This window comes from Triticum urartu, chromosome 4 (genome assembly GCF_003073215.2).
Source record: "Triticum urartu cultivar G1812 chromosome 4, Tu2.1, whole genome shotgun sequence".
Lineage (NCBI taxonomy): Eukaryota > Viridiplantae > Streptophyta > Magnoliopsida > Poales > Poaceae > Triticum > Triticum urartu.
The window spans coordinates 329855308-329871305 of NC_053025.1; positions in this window are offsets into that span (position 1 = coordinate 329855308).

Sequence of the window (15998 nt, forward strand, 5' to 3'; positions counted from 1 at the left end):
TAAATATTGCTACATTTGGATAAAAGGTGCCACATGCACCATATACATCAAAGGGGATTTCCCCCCTCTTCTTTAAATGTTAGGCAAATTAATGATGTATTGTTCTTTCGATTACTCTCATATTTCCATGACATCATGTTTACCCTATCTGTTTAATTATAGATTTTTGTCTTTAGATTTCAACTGATGTACAATTCTTTCAATTTGGGCCCATATTTTCATGTTACCATATTTTCTTTAACAATCCTACCATTTTCTGCAGAACATCCTGTAACGCCCGGATAATCAAGCTACAGTAACCTCTGCTAATGATGCCTCGTCACCACTCTTACTGTTGTAAACCTCGCGATGATTCAATCCCATTCGAATTCAAATTTCAAAATCAAAGCAAACAATAAAAGTTTTTCAAAATTTAAAACAAAAGTGTCCGGGAGATGCCATATTTTACATAGGTCAATATGGTGTAATAAACACAATTTTATAAACTGCCTAAGTATTTTAAAATAAATAAAGACAGAAAAGGAAAATAAATAAAAGAAAAGAAAAGAAGAAAGAGGGAACCCCCTCCCACGGCCTACTGGCCCAGTTGGCCGGCCCATTCGGGCGCAGGCCCAACCGGCCTTCCCCCCTCCCCTTATCCATCCCCCCCCAAACCCTAACCCACCCGATCCCCACTCCCCCCCACTCGCACCACCCCGCTCGCCCCCCTCGCTCCCTCCCCCGATCTGGATCGGGGGCGCCCCAATGCACATCGCCCCGATCCCCTTGCCCCCGAGCCCGACGCCGGGGCCCAACGCCGCCCCATCGTCACCGGGCTGCCCCGCCCCACCACTCCGTCGCCGGAACGCCATCGCCGCCGCCTCGCTCCACCAATCCTTCCAGAACGACCTCCACGCGCCCGACGCCGCCGTCCTCTTCGCTCGACGCCGTCGCCTCCCCGTCTCGCTCCACCAAGCCTCCCCCGAGCCCGCGTTCGCACATCTGCAGGGCCCGGTAAGCCCCTCAGATCCACCTCGCCCGCGTCTCCCCGCTGCTGCTACCTTCGTCCTGCGTGCTCGCCCCGCCGGCCGCGCGCAAATCTTGCGTGCGCCGCACTGCCCATGGCCATGCCCTCCCCGCTCTCCCCTGTTCCGTGCGCGCACCGGCGCCGACCTTCGCCGCGCCCAGCCCGTGTACACCGCGCCATCTCCGGCCGCGCCCGATGCGCGCTCACCGTGCCCCCCATCCGCGCACCGCCCCGATGCCGCACTGCTCCTGCTGCACTCGCCGCGCCGTCCCGCCTCCGCCGCTCTGCCTAGTGCGCCGCTGCTCCGTTGCGCCGCGCCGTCCACCGCTCGCGTCCACGGCACCGTCAACGCCCGCGCCGGCCGGCTGCGTCGGTTCCCGCTGCCGGCGCTCGCTCCCGCATCGGCGCCCATTCGGACTGAGGGCTAGCGCCCCTGCGCCCGCACGCCCGACCCGCTAGGCCCCCAGGGGCCTATGACAAGGGGGCCCCGCACCAGAACGATTAAAAAAAGGAACTTAAAAATAAATAATTAACTAAATAAGTAAATAAAAATGTTAATTAATTAATTGACTTAATTAACTTAATTAATCCTGTTTAATTAAACTAATTAAACATTAGGTACCTAATTAACTAATTAAACTGATTAATAGATTAATTAGGTTATTGTAACTATGACATACGGGACCCACCTGCAGGGTTGACCTAGTCAACCTTTGGTCCTGATGACATCATGCTGATGTCTCGCTGACATCATAATTGCAATTTCTAAATTAATTTAATTATGCTAATTTCTAGAAAATGATTTAAAATCCTTAAAAATTAATATAAAATAATCCGTAGCTCGGATGAAAATACTTTGTACATGAAAGTTGCTCAGAACGACGAGACGAATCCGGATACGCGGTCTGTTCGTCCTCCACGCATCCCTAGCATAGCGAACACGCAACTTTCCCCCTCCATTTCATCTGTCCGAAAACGCGAAACACCGGGGATACTTTCCCGGATGTTTCCCCCCCTTCACCGGTATCACCTCATACCGCGTTAGGGCACCTCTAACGTCGTTACTTGTCATGTCATGCATCACTATGCATATGCTTGCTTATATATTTATTGTTTCTCCCCCCTCTTCTCTCGATAGACACCGAGACCGACGCCGCTGCTACCCAGTACGACTACGGTGTTGACGACCCCTCTCTCTTGCCAGAGCAACCAGGCAAGCCCCCCCTTTGATCACCAAATATCGCCTACTCTTCTCTATACTGCTTGCATTAGAGTAGTGTAGCATGTTACTGCTTCCCGTTAATCCTATACTGATGCATAGCCTGTCCTTGCTACTACTGTTATTACCTTACCTGCAATCCTAATGCTTAGTATAGGATGCTAGTTTTTCATCAGTGGCCCTACATCCTTGTCCGTCTGCCTTGCTATACTATCGGGCCGTGATCACTCGGGAGTTGATCACGGGTATATACTATATACTTTATACCTGATACATGTGGTGACTAAAGACGGGTCGGCTTGAGGAGCACCCGCGAGTGGATCTTTGAGGCAGAGCGACAGGGCAGGTTCCGACCACCTAGGAGAGAGGTGGGCCTGGCCCTGGTCGACGTTCGCGGACACGCTTAACGAGATCTGGGTATTTGATCTGAGTTTGGCCATTTGGTCTATACGCACTAACCATCTACGCGGGAGTAGTTATGGGTATCCCGGCGTCGTGGTATCAGCCGAAGCCTTCGTGACGTCAGCGACTGAGTGGCGCGCGCCGGATTGGAACGTAAGCCTGCTCTTGTATTAAGGGGGCTAGTTCTGCTTCCGGCCGCGTGCGCAACGTGCAGGTGTGATAAGGGCGATGGGCCCAGACCCCTATGCTCTTAGGTTTAGACCGGCGTGCTGACCTCTCTGTTGTGCCTAGGTGGGGCTGCGACGTGTTGATCTTCCGAGGCCGGGCATGACCCAGGAAAGTGTGTCCGGCCAAATGGGATCGAGCGTGTTGGGGTATGTGGTGCACCCCTGCAGGGAAGTTAATCTATTCGAATAGCCGTGATCTTCGGTAACAGGACGACTTGGAGTTGTACCTTGACCTTATGACAACTAGAACCGGATACTTAATAAAACACACCCTTCCAAGTGCCAGATACAACTGGTGGTCGCTCTCTCTCAGGGATACGAGGAGGGGATCGCCGGGTAGGATTATTGCTATGCGATGTTACTTGGAGGACTTCAGTCTACTCCCTTCTACATGCTGCAAGACGGAGGCTGCCAGAAGCGTAGTCTTCGAAAGGATTAGTTATCCCCCTCTTATTCTGGCACTCTGCAGTTCAGTCCACATATGATACCTTTACTCCATTTGATACCCATCCATATGTAGTGTAGCTCCTTGCTTGCGAGTACTTTGGATGAGTACTCACGGTTGCTTTCTCTTTATTTCCCTCTATCCCTTCTACCTATTTGTCGCAACCAGATGTTGGAGCCCAGGATCCAGACGCCACCGTCGACGACGACTCCTACTACACCGGAGGTGCCTACTACTACGTGATGCCCGCTGACGATGACCAGGAGTAGTTTAGGAGGATCCTAGGCAGGAGGCCTGCGCCTCTTTCGATCTGTATCCCAGTTTGTGCTAGCCATCTTATGGCAACTTGTTTAACTTATGTCTGTACTCAGATATTGTTGCTTCCGCTGACTCGTCTATGATCGAGCTCTTGTATTCGAGCCCTCGAGGCCCCTGGCTTGTAATATGATGCTTGTATGACTTATTTTATTTGTAGAGTTGTGTTGTGATATCTTCCCGTGAGTCCCGGATCTTGATCGTACACGTTTGCGTGTATGATTAGTGTACGATTGAATCGGGGGCGTCACAAGTTGGTATCAGAGCCGACTGCCTGTAGGAATCCCCCCTTCCACACTCCTTGGCCGAAGTCGAGTCTAGACATTACAAAACCCTTTTACTAACATGGCTGTGTGCCTTACGGGCCCATGTCGCCATCTGGGTGGTATTAGGATCTTTTACTCCTCGATCCTTACTCTGGGACTCTGAACCCTCTTCTACTCGGGTTAAACGATTTTACTAACTCTAACACTAGGATTCCGTGAACACGTTCACCCCAAAGTTGGATAAGCCCTAGTTATTCTTTAGAGTAGTACTTGAACATTATCCACATTGTCATTTGACTCCTGTGAAAACATCTTTGTTTTCAGATGGAACCCATGAGGCAGGTCGTGCGCCACACGACGGCCATTGGTGCCTCAGGATCACCTGCTGTGTTGGTTGAGATGATGACCTATCTGGGTTATCGCTGGCACCCTGAGTACACCGTCTATGAGGAGTATCAGGACTTCAACCAGGAGCAGTACCGTGCCATCGTCCACCTCTACTCTCGGGAGTATGACTCCACTACCGTGCTGCACACTGCTCATGGTGTTGGAGTGACTATCGATATGGCGGTCCACGATGCTGCTTATGCTGCTCTGACACGTCTTCGTGGAGGGTATCAGGAGTTGGACACCTCCCCCTTCAGGAACATTGCTATCGCATCCGATGTTGTTGCGGAGGGTTACTACACTTCTGCCTACTCCACTGTCACCCGAGAGCCCTTCTACCATCAGAACCTGGTTCTGCATGCTGATGGGCTGGATCGAGCTAACCGAGCTCTTCGCCACGAGTTGTACACCACTCGTCAGCACCTCTACCGTGCTCTGACGATGTTGCACCCCTTCGTCGGATCTGGGGAGCTGTCGCGTTCTGCTATCTACCCAGCCAGGACCGTGATGCCCCAGGGTGTCGGTTGGCCAGAGGTGGGAGGCTACTCTCCCGCACTTGGTCCTCTTCTGACACTTGAGCGTCAGGTTCTGCACCAGAGTACCCGCGGACCCCAGGTTGCCGACGTGGTGTACCCGATGCCACACTACCAGCTTTCAGGCTACAGCTACCTTCGCAGTACCACGTGGGACTGATGTAGACTTGCTTATTAGTGTTAGATGCATTCGCCGCGAGCCTGCGTGCCGCCTATGATGTCTTAGTCTATGTACCAGACTCTGTGTAACGAACTCCATGCATGATCTCTTTTGTAAGATATGCCGACTACTATGTAGTATCTATCGTGCTGCTTTCGTTGTGCATGTTTCATCATGAATGATTCTCGTCTTTGCACATTTCTCAATACTGAACTACCCCTGTTATATATTAGCAGGATGGTTAGACCAGGTGGTCGTGGTCGTGGTGGCAACGCCCCACCACCGCCTGAGTACATGGCTGGGATGATGCAACAGTTTGAGCTGAACCGTCAGTTCATGGAGAATATTATGGCTCAGTTTCCTCGCCCCAATATGAACCAGCAGCCAACCCAAGTGACTCTGCAGGATTTCATGCGCCTCAACCCAACCGTGTACCGCAGCTCAACTCAGCCTCTGGATGCTGATGACTGGCTCCGTGACATCACCTATGAGATGGAGTCTGCTGATGTAGCCCCTGCCAGCTATGTCACCTTTGCTTCCTTCTTCCTGAAAGGACCCGCAGCTCAATGGTGGGATAGCCACAAGCGTACTCTGCCAGCTGGAACAATCATCACCTGGCCAGACTTCCAAGCTGCCTTCCGTGCTCGCTTCATTCCTCAGGGAGTCATGGACCGGAAGAAGCGTGAGTTCCGCAATCTCACCCAAGGCAACAAAACTGTGGAAGCTTACCAGGGGGAGTTTCTTGACTTGTCCCGCTATGCTGAAGAAGACATCGCAACTGATGCACGCAGACAGGAGAAGTTCCGTGATGGCCTTCTAGCTGACATCAAGCTCGCACTTCTAGTGCATGACTTTGCTGATTTCGCAACTCTGGTGAACAAAGATCAATGTCGAAACTGGTCTGCAGGAATACCAGAGCTCTCACAAGCGCAGCCGTGACACGGGCTCATCTTCGGGCCCGTCCTTGCAGAAGCGCAAGATATGGATCCCCAACAGCATGTACCAGCCGGATGCACCTGCCCCAAGGCAGTCCTATGCTGCACCTCGTCTGCCTGCTCCTCCAACTAGGCAGACAAGACTTCCAGCTCCACCACCACAAGCTCCTGTTCCCACTCCCAATAATGGCCTCTGCTATAAGTGTGGTCAGCCAGGTCACCGTGCTAGGGATTGCAATCAAAACCAGAATCAACTGGCCCTCCCAGCAACTGGCCGTGGAAGCAACCAGCCTCGCAACAACAGTGCCAAGTCTTATGGTCGTGTTCATGCCAACCATGTTGATCTCAATGAAGTTCTAGACCAGCCTGCTACCGTGATGGGTACACTCCTCGTAAACTCAGTACCTGCATCTGTTTTATTCGATTCAGGGGCATCGCATTCATTCATGTCAGAAGATTTTGCATACAAGCATGACGTTAAATGTGAGGAGATGAACACTTCGGTATTGGTAAAAACCCCCGTGGGACAATGTCAAACCTCACTGGTTGGCATCGATGTCCCCGTGGAAATCGAAGGGCTGGAATTCTATGCCTCTCCCATTATCCTGAAGTCGTCTAACATCGACCTCATTCTGGGAATGGATTGGTTGAAAGCGCATACTGCTTCTATAGTTTGCGCCACTAAGGTCGTCCATCTGCTACACCCTTCTGACGAAATAATAGCTTACCAAGCTCATCTAGTTCAGAACGCCGAGGCACAACTTTATGCCTTGAATGCGTTGAACGCTGCACCACTCGAGGGCATTGAAAACATTCCCGTCGTTCGTGAATTCCAAGATGTCTTCCCAGAAGAACTTCCAGGGATTCCCCCTGCTAGAGCTGTCGAATTCATCATCGACTTGAAACCCGGCACCACCCCTATAGCTAAACGACCCTATAAGATGCCGCCGCATGAACTCATTGAGCTTAAGGAGGAAATCGACAAATCTCTTGTCAAAGGTTTCATTCGCCCAAGTTGCTCTCCTTGGGGAGCACCTTCTCTCTTTGTTAAGAAAAGGGATGGGACAAACCGATTAGTCCAAGACTACCGTCCTATAAACCAAGCTACCATTCAGAATAAATATCCTCTTCCTCGGATCAATGATCTTTATGATCAACTGGCTAGTTCATCAGTGTTCTCCAAACTTGACTTGAGGTTGGGTTACCACCAGATCCGTGTTCGTGAAGAGGACATCCCAAAAACCGCCTTCGTGACTCGGTATGGATCATACAAGTACACCGTCATGTCATTCGGCTTAACGAATGCTCCCGCCACCTTCTCTCGTCTGATGAATTATATATTCATGGATTACCTCGACAAGTTCGTCGTGGTTTATCTGGACGATATCCTTGTATTTTCCAAGAACGAGGAAGAACATGCTAGACATCTTCGTCTTGTGCTAGAAAAGCTTCGAGAGCACCAACTGTATGCTAAGTATTCCAAGTGTGAATTCTGGCTCCCCGAAGTAACCTATCTTGGGCATGTCATCTCCAAGGATGGTATTGCCATCAACCCTGAACGAGTTCAGGCTATTCTCGATTGGACTCCTCCGAAGAACGTCAAGCAAGTCCGAAGTTTTCTCGGTCTCGCCAGCTATTGCCGTCGATTCGTCGAGAACTTCTCCAAGATTGCCAGGCCCCTGACTAATCTGTTGCATAAGGGTGTCAAGTTTGACTGGACAGACAAGTGTCAGGAAAGTTTCCAGGCGCTCAAAAACAAGTTGACTTCTGCCCCCGTACTTGCTCCACCTGATACTAAGAAGGACTTCGTCATTTACTGCGACGCATCCCATCAAGGATTAGGCTGTGTCCTAATGCAAGAGCGCAGAGTGATTGCTTATGCCTCTCGTCAACTGCGCCCTCACGAAGAAAACTACCCGGTTCACGACCTCGAGCTTGCTGCTATCATTCATGCACTAAAGCAGTGGCGACATTACCTTCTCGGTAATCGTTGCGAGATCTTCACCGACCATCAAAGTCTGAAGTATCTGTTTACTCAGCCAGATTGGAACCTACGCCAGCAAAGATGGATGGAGACTGTTGCAGACTTTGACGTGGGTATATCCTATACCCCCGGCAAGGCTAATGTAATGGCTGATGCCTTGAGCCGCAAGTCTTACTGCAACCACCTCCAGGTCCACAAAGTTCAGCCCTCGCTTGCCGAAGAATTTAGAAGGCTGAACCTCCATATTGTTCCCCCGGGATCACTCGCTCCCCCTCCCGAAGGTTTCCCCAAACAAAACCTCCATGTTGTTTCCAAGGGTTCTCTCAATACCCTGGTTGCGAAACCAGATCTTGTGGACACCATCAAATGGATACAGAAATGTGACGATGAAGTCCTTAAGATTAAGCGCGACCTCAAAAAAGGAAAGCCCTCCTTCTTCACGATCGCCGGTGATGGCGCCTTGTATTTCAAAGGCCGCCTAGTGGTACCATGTTCGAAGAAAAACCTGGATAAGACTAAAGGGGTTATGCAAGAAGCCCATGATACGCCTCTGTCCATCCATCCTGGTAGTACAAAGATGTACCAGGATATTCGTCAAAGATTCTGGTGGTCTAATATGAAGCAGGACATTGCTCGTTATGTTGCTGAGTGTGACGTTTGTCGCCGAATCAAAGCAGAGCATCAAAGGCCTGCTGGAACTCTGCAACCTATCTCTATTCCTGAATGGAAATGGGACCATGTTGAAATGGACTTCGTCACTGGATTTCCCAAATCACAGAAAGGTAATGATGCTATTCTTGTCGTCATTGACCGGCTTTCCAAAGTTGCCCATTTTCTGGCGGTCAAAGAGACAATCACTGCTAGTCAGCTTGCTACTCTCTACATGGCCAGAATCGTTTCACTTCACGGTATCCCACTGGTTATCAGTTCAGACCGTGGCAGCTTATTCACTTCAAGGTTTTGGGCGAGTTTCCAAGAAGCTATGGGAACTCATCTGTCGTTCAGTACTGCGTTTTATCCTCAGTCGCAAGGACAGGTTGAACGTGTCAACCAAGTTCTCGAAGACATGCTTCGAGCTTGTGTAATATCATTCGGCAAGAAATGGGAGGAATCTCTTCCATATGCCGAGTTCTCTTATAATAATAGCTATCAAGCTAGTCTGAAGATGTCCCCCTTCGAAGTGCTATATGGACGAAAGTGTCGAACCCCTCTGAACTCGTCAGAAACTGGGGAGCGTCCACTCTTCGGTCCGGATATTATCCAACAGGCCGAAGAACAAGTTCGCATTATTCGCGAGAATCTCAAGACTGCTCAGTCACGTCAGAAAAGTCAGTATGACCGTCATCACCAAGACATGGTCTATCAACCTGGCGAAAAGGCTTATCTTCGAGTTACACCAATGAAGGGTGCTCACCGCTTCGGGATCAAGGGCAAGTTAGCTCCCCGCTATATTGGTCCCTTCACTATTCTCGAAAGGCGTGGAAAAGTGGCATATCAACTGGAGCTTCCGCCGAACCTTTCTCAGGTTCACGATGTGTTCCATGTGTCACAACTCCGCCGTTGCTTCAAGGATCCAATCCGAGCGGTGGATCATGAAGTGCTCGAATTGCAACAGGACCTCTCTTATAAAGAGCATCCGGTCCGCATTCTTGACCAAGCTGAACGCCGCACATGTCAGAAGGCGATCAAATTCCTCAAAGTCCAGTGGTCGAATCACTCTGAGGACGAAGCCACCTGGGAACGCGAGGATCTTCTTCACGATGAATACCCTGCACTGTTTCCTCCTACCTCCTAAATCTCGGGACGAGATTTCTTGTAGTGGAGGAGATTTGTAACGCCCGGATAATCAAGCTACAGTAACCTCTGCTAATGATGCCTCGTCACCACTCTTACTGTTGTAAACCTCGCGATGATTCAATCCCATTCGAATTCAAATTTCAAAATCAAAGCAAACAATAAAAGTTTTTCAAAATTTAAAACAAAAGTGTCCGGGAGATGCCATATTTTACATAGGTCAATATGGTGTAATAAACACAATTTTATAAACTGCCTAAGTATTTTAAAATAAATAAAGACAGAAAAGGAAAATAAATAAAAGAAAAGAAAAGAAGAAAGAGGGAACCCCCTCCCACGGCCTACTGGCCCAGTTGGCCGGCCCATTCGGGCGCAGGCCCAACCGGCCTTCCCCCCCTCCCCTTAACCACCCCCCCAAACCCTAACCCACCCGATCCCCACTCCCCCCCACTCGCCCCACTTCCAGCCTTTTCTTTTTTGTTTTTTTGTTTTCCTGGCTCGCTGTTTTTTTTTTTCCGTTCTTCCCCTTAGTGAATTGTGTTACGGTATGTTTTTTTTTTTTGTTTTTTTTTTTTTTGTTTCTGGCTTTTCGCGCGTCCTGTCTTTGGTTCTCTTTATTTCTTGTGATCGTTGGTTGGCGCCTCACTTTGTCTGTTATCTTCATGCAGCTTCCTTTTTACTTTGTTCCGATCGTGTTTGTCGCCGTTGCCTTTTTGCTTTTCGTTTTTTTTTATGGTAGCTTCGAGCGGCCTGGTTTTTTTTGCCTTTTTGCGAACCGCCAGCGCATGTCGGATCTGCCTCACCGCCCCATCCACTCCGCGCCGAACGCCACTCTAGCTCCGCCGTGCCCACAATTTTCCTTCCTGAACGACTCCACGTCTGTTTGCGTATATATAAGCAGCACCGAACGCGCGTCCTTTCGCTCGACGCCGTCGCCTCCCCGTCTCGCTCCACCAAGCCTCCCCCGAGCCCGCGTTCGCCACATCTGCAGGGCCCGGTGAGCCCTCAGATCCACCTCGCCCGCGTCTCCCCGCTGCTGCTTACCTTCGTCCTGCGTGCTCGCCCCGCCGCCGCGTGCAAACGCTTGCGTGCGCCGCACTGCCCATGGCCATGGCCTCCCCGCTCTCCCCTGTCCGTGCGCGCACCGACGCCGACCTTCGCCGCGCCCCAAGCCCGTGTCCACCGCGCCATCTCCGGCCGCGCCCGATTGCGCCTCACCGTGCCCCCCATCCGCGCACCGCCCCGATGCCGCACTGCTCCTGCTGCACTCACCGCGCCGTCGCTCCGCCGCTCTGCCCTAGTGCGCCGCTGCTGCTCGTTGCGCCGCGCCGTCCACCGCCCGCGTCCACGGCACCGTCAACGCCCGCGCCGGCCGGCTGTGTCGGTTCCCGCTGCCGGCGCTCGCTCCCGCATCGGCGCCCATTCGGACTGGGGGCTAGCGCCCCTGCGCCCGCACGCCCGACCCGCTAGGCCCCCAGGGGCCTATGACAAGGGGGCCCCGCACCAGAACGATTAAAAAAAAGGAACTTAAAAATAAATAATTAACTAAATAAGTAAATAAAAATGTTAATTAATTAATTGACTTAATTAACTTAATTAATCCTGTTGAATTAAACTAATTAAACATTAGGTACCTAATTAACTAATTAAACTGATTAATAGATTAATTAGGTTATTGTAACTATGACATACGGGACCCACCTGCAGGGTTGACCTAGTCACTTTGGTCCTGCTGACATCATGCTGATGTCATGCTGACATCATAATTGCAATTTCTAAATTAATTTAATTATGCTAATTTCTAGAAAATGATTTAAAATCCTTAAAAATTAATATAAAATAATCCGTAGCTCGGATGAAAATACTTTGTACATGAAAGTTGCTCAGAACGACGAGACGAATCCGGATACGCGGTCTGTTCGCCCCACGCATCCCTAGCATAGCGAACACGCAACTTTCCCCCCTTCATCTGTCCGAAAACGCGAAACACCGGGGATACTTTCCCGGATGTCCCCCTTCACCGGTATCACCTCATACCGCGTTAGGGCACCTCTAACGTCTTACTTGTCATGTCATGCATCGCTATGCATCTTGCTTATATTTATTGTTTCTCCCCCTCTTCTCTCGATAGACACCGAGACCGACGCTGCTACCCAGTACGACTACGGTGTTGACGACCCTCTCTCTTGCCAGAGCAACCAGGCAAGCCCCCCCTTTGATCACCAAATATCGCCTACTCTCTCTATACTGCTTGCATTAGAGTAGTGTAGCATGTTACTGCTTCCGTTAATCCTACTGATGCATAGCCTGTCCTTGCTACTACTGTTATTACCTTTACCTGCAATCCTAATGCTTAGTATAGGATGCTAGTTTTCATCAGTGGCCCTACATCCTTGTCCGTCTGCCATGCTATACTATCGGGCCGTGATCACTCGGGGAGTGATCACGGGTATATACTATATACTTTATACATGATACATGTGGTGACTAAAGACGGGTCGGCTGTGAGGAGCACCCGCGAGTGGATCTTTGAGGCGGAGCGACAGGGCAGGTTCCGACCACCTAGGAGAGAGGTGGGCCTGGCCCTGGTCGTTCGCGGATACTTAACACGCTTAACGAGATCTGGGTATTTGATCTGAGTTTGGCCATTTGGTCTATACGCACTAACCATCTACGCGGGAGTAGTTATGGGTATCCCGGTCGTGGTATCAGCCGAAGCCTTCGTGACGTCAGCGACTGAGTGGCGCGCGCCGGATTGGAACGTAAGCCTGCTCTTGTATTAAGGGGGCTAGTTCTGCTCCGGCCGCGTACGCAACGTGCAGGTGTGCCAATGGGCGATGGGCCCAGACCCCTGCGCCATAGGATTTAGACCGGCGTGCTGACCTCTCTGTTGTGCCTAGGTAGGGCGCGGCGTGTTGATCTTCCGAGGCCGGGCATGACCCAGGAAAGTGTGTCCGGCCAAATGGGATCGAGCGTGTTGGGTTATGTGGTGCACCCCTGCAGGGAAGTTAATCTATTCGAATAGCCGTGATCTTGGTAACAGGACGACTTGGAGTTGTACCTTGACCTTATGACAACTAGAACCGGATACTTAATAAAACACACCCTTCCAAGTGCCAGATACACCGGTGATCGCTCTCTCACAGGGCGACGAGGGGAGGATCATCGGTTAGGATTATGCTATGACGATGCTACTTGGAGGACTTCAGTCTACTCTCTTACATGCTGCAAGACGGAGGCTGCTAGAAGCGTAGTCTTCGAAAGGATTAGTTATCCCCCTCTTATTCTGGCACTCTGCAGTTCAGTCCACATATGATACCTTTACTCCATTTGATACCCATGCATATGTAGTGTAGCTCCTTGCTTGCGAGTACTTTGGATGAGTACTCACGGTTGCTTTCTCCCTTTTTTCCCCTATCCCTTCTTCCTGGTTGTCGCAACCAGATGTTGGAGCCCAGGAGCCAGACGCTACCATCGACGACGACTCCTACTACACCGGAGGTGCCTACTACTACGTGATGCCCGCTGACGACGACCAGGAGTAGTTAGGAGGATCCCAGGTAGGAGGCCTGCGCCTCTTTCGATCTGTATCCCAGTTTGTGCTAGCCTTCTTAAGGCAAACTTGTTTAACTTATGTCTGTACTCAGATATTGTTGCTTCCGCTGACTCGTCTATGATCGAGATCTTGTATTCGAGCCCTCGAGGCCCCTGGCTTGTAATATGATGCTTGTATGACTTATTTTATTTGTAGAGTTGTGTTGTGATATCTTCCCGTGAGTCCCTGATCTTGATCGTACACGTTTGCGTGTATGATTAGTGTACGATTAAATCGGGGGCGTCACACATCCCTTGCTATGCAACAGATTATGTAGTGCACAATTTTTCCCTTTACATAGATGAAGGCTTCATGGATGTCATACTGCACACAAACCATGGATTTACAATCGTTGCTACTATAAGACTTGATGAACATTGTGACTCCTATTTTGTCACTGGCTTTTGGAATGAAATTGCAAAGTTTTATGTACTGAAAGCTGGCACTAAAATTGCACTACACATAAAAGGGCCTGGTCATGAGATATATGCTAACTTCCCCAACAAAATCATCAGTCCAGACTTTGTTTGAAGTAAGTTTTCTTTTCAACTATCTACAAGTTGACTTACCCATCAATGTCAAATGAATTGTGTAGTATTTAAGCAACCAATTATTATTTCCTTGTCTTACTATATTCCTACCTAATAACTTCTAGTTACCAATACACTTTTCTATTGCCCTGTTTTAACTAAATATTCCATGTACTCCCATTTCTATCAGAAAGCGCCGCTGACAAGGAGACACCAGAGGTGGAGAACGGGGCTACCAACAAGCGGAGGAGGGGTGAGCTAGAACCGCAAGCGACTCCAGCAGGCCTACTTCATCAGCAGCCCCCCCCCCCAATGATATGTTGAGAGTCAGCATCTCGCTCCTCCCAATCAAATATGGGGCGCGGACAACCATCCTTTCCCAGCGGTGGCACCCCCTATGGAACTCCAGCCTCTCGACCTCATCGACACCCATGAGCTCTGCCATGGCTATCGTAAAAGCTTGGATGCGTTCTCCAATATCCTCGGCAGTCACCTTGGCCCAACCAAAGGCCTTAGAATGGGAAAGTTTCATTCCAACGGCAAGGACCGAGCCAAGCTTGACGACTGGTTCTGATCCCCCGCCCTAGATCAGCTCGAGGAGCTCACTTTTGATGATGGGCATATGCGGTCGCTGCCAACGTCGGCACTCTGCCTCGCGCCCATGCTGCACATCGCCAAGTTCAGGAACTGCCATTCCCCCCCACCCTTAATGACGCGCCCGCTCTTATTCTACATGATTGAAGCACCTCGAGCTCGTCGCCGTCTGCCTCTCAAACGGTGACATGGAGCGCCTGCTCCATGGCTGTACTGCACTCAAGTACCTTCGTCTTCTGGCGATCAATGGGTTGAGTACCTTCAACATCACCTCCATGACTCTCCGGACTACTTATGTGTGTTGCTCGTGTGGCAAGAAGACATCACAAGTTGTGGACCATGGTATGGTCACTGAGGACACACCTACACTTGAGAGATTACTTGTAGTTGATCAAGAAGGTCCAACAAGAATCAATGTCATTTCTGCGCCGACAATGACAGTGGTGGGCTACTCGTCTCACAAATACTCCGAGCTTGTTATTGGATCCACACCTGTTCAGGTATAGCAGCCGCCTTCTACCTCTCCTTCTACAAATTAACATTATTTTCTAATTTTGAAGATGTTTGTTCGTCTATCATTCAGAAAATGATTCCGACAAGCTTGACCCCGAAACTACGCACAGTGAAGGTCTTGCACTAGAATCTATCGGCCCCAACCTGGAGCAAGCTGTCAGTTTCCTGAGATGCTTTTCATGCCTGGAGAAGCTATATATCGAGGTGATGTTCCTTTCCTGTTAAATGTTAACCATAAGGGAATTCAACTTTTCTTAGGGAACTTCTCATCCACTCCAACCTCTTGTGAAGAAGGCTAGATTTTTCAAGAATGTAATCAAATGCCCATGTTAATCATGTCAGATCGAAGATGGCATGTTAGTGCATTTTACAAATCCTGCAAACCAAATAGGCCTGTAGTAATGTTCAAAACTGCATGTAGGAACTAACATGTTTTCTTCTTTTGCAGATAAGATTAGCCCAGTGGTGGATAATGTGATACAATATAACAATCACATCAAATTCCTAGATCTGCATCTCTTAGAAATTACTTTTAACTCCTACCGAGGGACCTTACCAGAGATTATATTCGCCGGATTCTTTGTTCTCAGAGCAAGGGTGCTGAAGGAAATGAGGTTTTCCCTACATTTTTTTCGGAAAAATGATTGATTTGTTGATCAGTGCCGGCGCCTGCGGCAGAATGGAGTAGGCTCCAAAAATGCTGAATTTCACTTTGGAACTTCAGATGATAGAGTAATCGGAAGTCATCGTGTCAACCCCATACATGACTTCTCAGTGGCTGACCCCTTTGCAAAAATTGTGATGTTTTGAAACCAGACTTAGAAGCGGTGATACTAGTTTGAACCTCTCTGATATCAATGTTCAGCGGATCAGCGCGAGCATTTGCAGCCGATGAGCTGAATTTCATTTCTAATATCAGTTTGAACCTTGTAATCTTCGAATGTTAGCCATATAACTCTGGAATTTGAACCTTGTAACATTTCGAGCTTTTGTGGTATAATCGTTGAAATGGCATCGTATGAGACTTGTATATTGCTAACAGTATTTTGACCTTAATATGCAATGGTCCTAGATTTTATTAACCATTGTCGAA